Here is an 8,689-nt window from a genome sequence, read left to right as displayed (position 1 = left end):
GGAAGTTTATAACATTCTAAGAAGATGATTATGCTTTCTAATTCATGATACAGTGCAAAGGATGACTGAACTAGAGGTATGTTTATCCACATTAGTACAAGCTGTAGATTCCACAAGTTTTACTAAAGTCAACTCAACAAAATGTAATTCTTCAGAGATAAGTTTCTAGTCAACTTAAATTATTTAATGTTTATCTTACTCTTACCCTGTGGGTACGCACAGGCATAGACCTCGTAGCGGACCGAGACCATATGGGGGTCTATTATTTAATAACCCGTATGACTAGCCGTACGGATATCCAAAGAGGACGGTTAGTGACCGAGAGAGAACTCTCCAGTGGCTAGAACAAAAATTAGGATGCACCCTGTACTTCTGCAGAAGACTTGGATCTACCACCTAGGACATACTGGTAGTCCTGGTCCTCTAACTTCGTGGACTGGGGACCGGGTGAGACGCCTAACTCTCACAAGAACAAGAATGTCCACGAAGCTTGTACCACCTACCCTCTCCAAGGTAGACCATGGGTCCAGTAACATACACCATCTTTCAGGTGTACCAAGAGCCCTGGGAAACCAGTAACATATACCATTTTCAGGTATACCCAGAATCCAACATATTTAATTTATATGTGTATAAATTTTCATTCTTGTTTGTTTGGATCCAGTAACATACATCTTCTTTCAGATGTACCCAGAACCCTGGGAAACCAGTAACATATACCATCTTTCAGATATACCCAGAATCCCACATATTTAATTTATATGTGTATAAATTTTCATTTTTGTTTGTTTGGATCCAGTAACATACATCTTCTTTCAGATGTACCCAGAACCTTGGGGAAACCAGTAACATATACCATCTTTCAGGTACACCCAGAATCCCATATTTAATTTATATGTGCATATTTTTAATTTTATTTGTTCTTATGTGCAAGTCATTGCACCACATGGGATTTTCAAAACCCCAACTCATACTCAGGTTGATCTTAGTATATGCACATTACCCATCGAATGCCTCAAAGGCACCAACCACAATTTCTCATAATTTTGGTTCAACTTTGTGTCGAGTACTTAAACGTTCGGCATTTTCAGTTTTGTTTATGAGCTCAAGTGTACGTTCCGTATCCCCACTGGATATGCCGCAACATGACATTATCCAACTTTATCGTGTGTGTTCTATGTACTGGACATAATCCGACTATTTTTTTCATAAATATTTCAGTTGCATTTCACCTAAAAAGTCTTTAGAAAACTTTTCTAAAAGAACCCTTCATGAAAATCATTTTAGAAAACTCTTTACTCAATTTTTCATGTTTATTAGTCGACCAATAAGCTCACCGGTCGACCAACCTTTTTGGCTTCAAATCTTCTAAGCAAAACGTTATTTTTTTGTAAAATTAGTCGACCGAAGAATTTATCAGTCTACCAGATAGAATGTCTATTTTCTAGAAAAGTTTAACAGCAGTCAACTGAAGGGTTTATCAGTCGACTGATCATAAAATTAGTCGACCAAAAGTTTTATCAGTCGACCGGACAGAATGTCCATTTTCTGGAAAAATTTAGCAGCAGTCGACTGAAGGTTTTATCAGTTGACTGATCATAAAATTAGTCGACCGAAAGTTTTATCAGTCGACCGGACAGAATGTCCGTTTTCTGGAAAAAAATTTAGCAGCAGTCGACTGAAGGGTTTATCAGTCCACTGAACAGAATATCAATTTTCTGAAAATTTTAGCATCAGTCGACTGAAGGTTTTATCAGTCGACTAATCAGAATAACTGTTTTCTGGAAAAATTTTAGCATCAGTCGACTGAAGCTTTTATCAGTCGACTGATCAGAATATCTGTTTTTTGGAAAAATTTTAGCATCAGTCGACTGAAGGTTTTATCAGTCGACTGAACAGAATGTCTGTTTCCTGGAAATTTTAGCAGTAATCGACTGAAGGTTTTATCAGTCGACTGAACATATTATCAGTCGACTAACTATTGTCCCAGTCGACTAATTTTGCCATTTTTCTGTAACTTTTAAAAGGGTGTATCTTTTTGTTTTTCAAACATTTTGATCATTCTAAATGGACTGTTTTGCCACCCCTTTCATCCTCAATGTATGGAATCTTTCAACTATAGATATGAGTGCATTCCACACTCAAAAACATCGAATCCAATCGAATTACCCAATAGGAATGATATATCTTTATTTTTACCATGATGTGAAATAGCAATCACGTATACATAACTTCAGACTTGATAAAAACCATTCAATCTACAAAGTATGAAAGGTGTATTGAACAAGAAAATACAACCAAACAATAATTTCATGAATAATAATCTGAGGTACTTAAGGTTCCACGCCATTTGCCTACTTTATTTTTGTTTCGATCTTGAATCCGTCATGGCTAACACCCACACCAAAATATATGCATTTTCCTACATAGATTCGAACTGTAGGTTTTGATATGAGTACTATATATCACCAGGCATACACATAGGAACAAAATGCCCTTACAAAGAACACCACAGTGCCCCAACGTTGGCCAAGGGTGAGAACCATTGGCTGAACCACTACATATTGACGAGTAGGTATTTCAGCTCATGCCACCTGGGTCTCAAGGCCCTAAACATACCTACATATAGGTGGTGCTTGATGCGTAACTCCATGATATTGCAACATAGATGTGCAACAAGGCATCGACCACTTACATACAAATAGCAATGCTCCTTACCTCTTTGGAGTCTCACGACGGCAAGGCTGCAATCCCTTCTCTTCGTTAGAGCGGCACCTCATGTCGATAATGGATGTTCACGCGTTCAACAAGGGAGGTCCACACAGACCAACAATGGAGGTCGACCACCACCGTGAGAGAGAGAGAGAGATACGTCTAATGTAACTCCTTACCAAAAATATCTCATTTAACTCCTCTATTTAGGGGGAAGTTACCAAATTTTCAAAGCATTAAATCTTCACCCAAATCTCACGTTTTTGGTGGGTGATGTCTATTTCCAACAATGCCCCCCCTCCTCTCTTAGGCATGATTTCCTCTAACTTCCCTCACTATTTGCTTTATGGGTACCCCTCTTCCATGTCACCTGGGATTCTCCTCAATCCTTGGTAGAGCTAGATGGAAAAGCCAAAAATTTAGGCTTAACATAATCCCACGTTTTTACCCTTTTCACCAAGGTAGACAACATCACTTTCTTGTGAAAAAAAATAATTTGTGCACAGGGAGTTTTGAATTGAGGTTGCAACTCTACAACACTGTGTGTCCTACCATAACTCCACTTCACCACTTGTTATTTACTTTTGCGAAAATATTCTTTTTATGTCATATTGGGACGTTTTTCCTTGTTGATGGATTTCTTCCATTTTCAAGTGGATTTTTCACCCGTTGGTTTTAAACTTGCACTCGCTTACTTTAAATGTGCTTCGGATCTCACGCTATCATCCCAAAACCATCGGGTTTCCTTACTTGGACTCGTGAACCGGGTCGGATCATCAGATCTCGCCAAGATCCGGATCCAAAACCACTTGTGAGAGTTTGTTATCGGTTTTGTTCTAGAAACCACAAGTCATAAAAATTGTACTGCCTAACTTAAAATCTTACTATTTCACATAACGGATCCCTTTTATTCATTTAGAATTTCATAAATTTCATGGGTTTTACACCTAGTGGTCTGGTCCGGAGGACCAGACCCGCATACTCCTAGCCCCTTTTTGCAGCATGACCACAATAGGCTACCGAGTGGCTATTGCACCCTGGTCCCTTGCAGTTTTGGTGCCCCATTAGCTTGCTGTCACCATTGGTGACCACTTGACCCTAGTCAAGGCCCTCGAGTATGGCCAAACAACAGCCTTGGTCTGGTCCAAATGACCAGACCCAAATTCCCCTTTTGCCCTGCACCATTTTGCAAACCGGTTAGGGTTTAGGAAGGTGTGGATCGCAGTTGCGGATAGTCAGCTTGCACACACATGTATATGGATGCATATACATGTGTAATGTGCATATACTTATACTTATATATATATATATATATATATATATATATATATATATATATATATTTTAAGTAGGTATATATGGGTATGTATATGTAGGTATATATATATATATATATGTTTAGGGTTGAACGACGCGGGTAGATTACCTATGGGAAACTAGCCGGACACGTGGCACCTTCGTGCTTTGTCCAAGTGTTCCCACGATAATCCTTTAAACTCCGATGTGAGTTTGTGCCATATAGGTGTTTTACCTTGTGACTGTCCAGTCGGATGGCCCCAAAAATTTGACTATGAATTCGTAGTAAACCCCATACCTTCCTTGGTTTCCGTTTCAATCGTTAATATGTGTATCAGGTGAGTACTGTTGTGAACCACCCGTATATAAGCCCTATGTTGGTTACAATCTGCAGACGATGCGTCATACCTTTGTATCGGGTCCGCAAGTACGGCACCCAAACCATGGAGATGCTAATGTTATTCCCATAAGTAGGGAATATCCTAGATTTTATCCTTGACACATAAGTGTGTTGAATTAAGTAGCCTAGCAAGGTATAAGCATACGGTTGTCCTTCGTGACATATTTGCATCATTTCCTCCTGCAAGTGCAGCGATCCACCTTGGAAATGTGAATGTAATTCCCATACGTATGGGAATATCTTAGATTTCAATCTCAACACATGAGTGTACCAAAATCGTGAGTCTTCTCTATAAGGGTGGTCTCATGTTACATGAAACACCAAATAAAGACTTTTGAATTTCTAATCTGTTTGAAATTGTAATTGAGAAACTTGCAATGATTGTTTCAACATGTTGTACTTGAAATGATGTTTACATTCTTGAATTTGCATATCTCTTGAAATTGAAGAATTGTACACACACACAAATCATCATGTAAGTGCATTATGTTTCTTAGTTATGCAGTTATATCATGCCTCTGCTCTTTATGTTGTGCAATTGACTTAAAATCATGTGGTACATAGTTGCACCTCGCACGAAGCACATCTTGACACTTGTACTGCTTAGTGCGTACCTTGACTGGTACATTGTGAGACTTGTTCTTGAGGCATGGATGAGTGCACGAAGTGCACCTTATTCGTGAAATAAAAAGATTGATACACAAAACTTGAACACCATAGGGTATGAGTAGTACTGTTGTGGTTTGGACTCTGTTGGAGTCTCTGGGCAGTGGCCCCTCGGTCGTGAGTGAGCTCACGCATGTCTATACCCTAATTATGAAAGAAATAATATGGTGTTATGATCACTTTCATGAGCGATGTGCTCTTGTTAGCCGTATGAGGCTGAGCACGTGGATGGGCAGGCTAAGTCCTCGTTTGCGTACCCCACGGGAATCACGAGTTATAAATTCCTCGAAAGGAGGTATGACTAAATTATGAGCCTAAGAAAGATAAACCCTGCTTCGCTGTGAACACCCCAAATTTTTTAAAGTTTTATAAAAATATCCTTTTTGCCCCTGACCCCATTTTCTAAGAAAATCAAAGCTAAATTTCAGTTATTCTTCAGATTTTCTGGATTGAATTCCATGTTGATATATTCAAACTCGATTTTGGGTCCGGACCCAGTGTTTAAATTCCAAATCTGAGCTTCGTTATCCAAATTTTCAAAATAAAATGTCAAAATACCAAAAATAACCTTTTGAAAGGCACGGACATGTTACGACAATGAAGCCATACATGATACTTCAAGTACAAGGTTTTGATGATGAGCAAGTGGAATCAACTGCATTTCAGCTAAGGCTATGAAGAAATTGAAGAATTCAGTGAAGAATCTTTGAAGACTAGTGTGCAAATGTTTAATTCATTAAAAGTCTTAGATTCTTGTAAGAGCCTTACTTAGAGTGCATATTTAGGTTGCATTTCACCTTAAAAGTCTTTAGAAAAACTTTTCTAAAAAGAACCCTCTTGAAAATCTTTTTAGAAAACTCTTTTCTTAAATTTTCATGTTTATTAGTCGACCAATAGACTTACCAGTCGACTAATCCTTTCGCGCCATATTTTCTAAAAACTCATTTTTGTCAAATTAGTCGACCAAAGGTTTTATCAGTCGACTGGACAAAATGTCTGTTTTATGGAAAATTAGCAGCAGTCGACTAATGGTTTTATCACTCGACTGAACAGAACATGTGTTTTCTGAAAATTTAGCAGCAGTCGACTAATGCTTTTTATCAGTCGATCGAACAAAGTGTTTGTTTTTCAGAAGATTTTTTAGCAGCAGTCGACTAAAAGGTTTTTCAGTCTACTGATGATATTATCAGTCGACTAACTTTTCTCAAGTCGACTAAGTTTCAAAAGTTCAGATTTTCAAACGGCTCGATTAACAGATCAGTCGACCGACGATAACTGTCAGTCTACTAATAACTAACTATTAGTGGACTAACTGATGTTTCAGTCGACTAATTTTGTCGTTTTCCTGAAACTTCAAAAAGGCGTATCTTTTCATTTTTCAAACGTTTTGATCGTTCGAAATGGACAGTTTTGATACCCTTTCATACCCTCAATGTATGAAAAACTTTAACTATAAATATGAGTGCATTGTATACTCAAAAACAAGAATTCAATCGATTTGAATCATTTACTTATTGCTTTTCACTCCTATTCATTCAAGTATTTGTTTTCTCACTCACGTGATATTTTCACTTCAGTTTTTCACTCAAATCACTTTGAGAGATAGTGAATTCGTGAGTAGAGTATTTCAACAACCTCAAAAGCCAATTGCATCTCATTTGCATTCAAAAGGAAGGCTCATAGGTTGTTTTGTAAGTTGTTACTTATTTTCTGTAAAAAGAAGGACTCCTTGGTGTAAAGGAGTTGTTTGCTTTCAGTAGGGTTGTTACTGAAAGTGGGACCAGTTATGGTCTGTGTGATCTTGTAGTTTACAAGGTTGATAGTGGAAATCTCAAGCGGGTTTTGCTTGGGGACTGGATGTAGGTCGGGTTAGACCGAACCAGAATAACATCTTGTGTTCTTTGTGTGTTTGCTTTGAGATTTGCAAAATCATTAAATATTCTGCAGACATTTTTTTAAAAGACTATTCACCCCCCCTCTAGTGCTCGTTGCCTAGATCCTAGTACACTTTCATTTGGTATCAGAGCACAGGTTTGCTATTACTTTGATTTGACCATCATCTAGCATGGCAACTACAACATCTCAGCACAAAGAAGGAAGCTCCTCTGTTCGTCCTCCTCTCTTTGACGGAACAAACTATGGATACTGGAAAGTAAGAATGACAATATTCTTGCAATCCATGGATCTCGATATCTGGAGAGTTGTTTCAGAAAAGTACCAAACTCCATCAACTGATTTCAGCCGATGGACCGATGATGAAAAGAAGACTGCTTCACTCAATGCCAAAGCCATGAATGCATTATATTGTGGCGTTGACGAGGTAGAATTCAATCGCATCTCTCAATGCTCTACAGCAAATGAAATTTGGCATACTCTTCTAGTAACTCACGAAGGTACTTCTAAGGTAAAGGAATCTAAAATTGCTTCTTTAGTTCATAAATTTGAGTTGTTCAAAATGAAGCAAAATGAATCTATATCGGACATGGTAACTAGAATGACCGATATAACTAACACTTTGAAATCCCTTGGAAAAGAATATTCACAAGTGGATTTAGTCAGAAAGATTCTAAGGTGTTTAACTCCTGAATGGGAGAGAAAAACCACTGCTATTGAAGAAGCAAATGATCTCAATACTCTCACTCTTGAAGACTTAGTTGGTAACTTAATGGCATATGAGGTCCAACTTCAAGACAGACAAGAAGAAGAGCCTAAGAAGAAATCTCTTGCTTTTAAGGCTACTTCTGACTCAGAAAATTCAGAAGAAGATAAAGATGAAGATATTGCCCTCATCACAAGGCAATTCAGAAGATTCATCAAAAAGGGAAGATTTCAAAGAAAGGTAAAGAAAGCAGATTCTTCCATTCCCAATGAAGTAAAGTGCTTTAACTGCAAAAAGGCAGGACATATAAAGAAAGATTGTCCTCTTCTCAAATTTAAGCCCAAGGACCAATTTAAGAAGAAAAAGGCATTTCAAGCATGTTGGGATGATAGTCACTCCTCTTCCGATGAAGAATCAAATGAAGAAGTCGCCAACATGTGTTTTGAAGATTCGGTAAGTCAATTTGACTATGATGAGTTATTTGAAGCATTTAATGATTTATATGCTAAATTTAAGAGTCTTAGTTCTAAAAATAAAGAGTTAAAACTGAAAATTTAACTCTTGACTCTCAAAATAAAGTGTTACTTCAAGAAATAGAAGATCTCAAGAAGGAAAATTCTTGCCAAGCACTTGAAATAAAAGAAATTAGAGTTAGAACCAATCTCTTACAAAAAGAAATATCTAGTCTTAAAGAAAAGTCAAATGATCTTCTTTCTATAGTGACCAAATTCACAAATGGTCAAGAGAATCTAGAAAAACTTCTTGGTTCTCAAAGATGCTCGGTTAATAAAACCGGATTGGGATATAGCTTCTTTGATACTCAAAACAGACCAAACTATGTGGTGAAAAATCAAAGACATTATTCTCAACCTTTTGTTCATAGAACTAAACTTTCTAGTTCTAATAGAAATGCATCTAGATATGATTATTCTAGACATGTTTATTCTAAATCCTTTTATAGAAATAATATTTATTATCAAAGGAAACCAAAATCCAAATGGATATGGGTTCCTAAG

Source organism: Nuphar pumila, chromosome 8 (assembly GCF_984573655.1).
Source record: "Nuphar pumila chromosome 8, dmNupPumi1.hap1.1, whole genome shotgun sequence".
Lineage (NCBI taxonomy): Eukaryota > Viridiplantae > Streptophyta > Magnoliopsida > Nymphaeales > Nymphaeaceae > Nuphar > Nuphar pumila.
Note: the sequence above shows the minus strand (reverse complement) of the source record.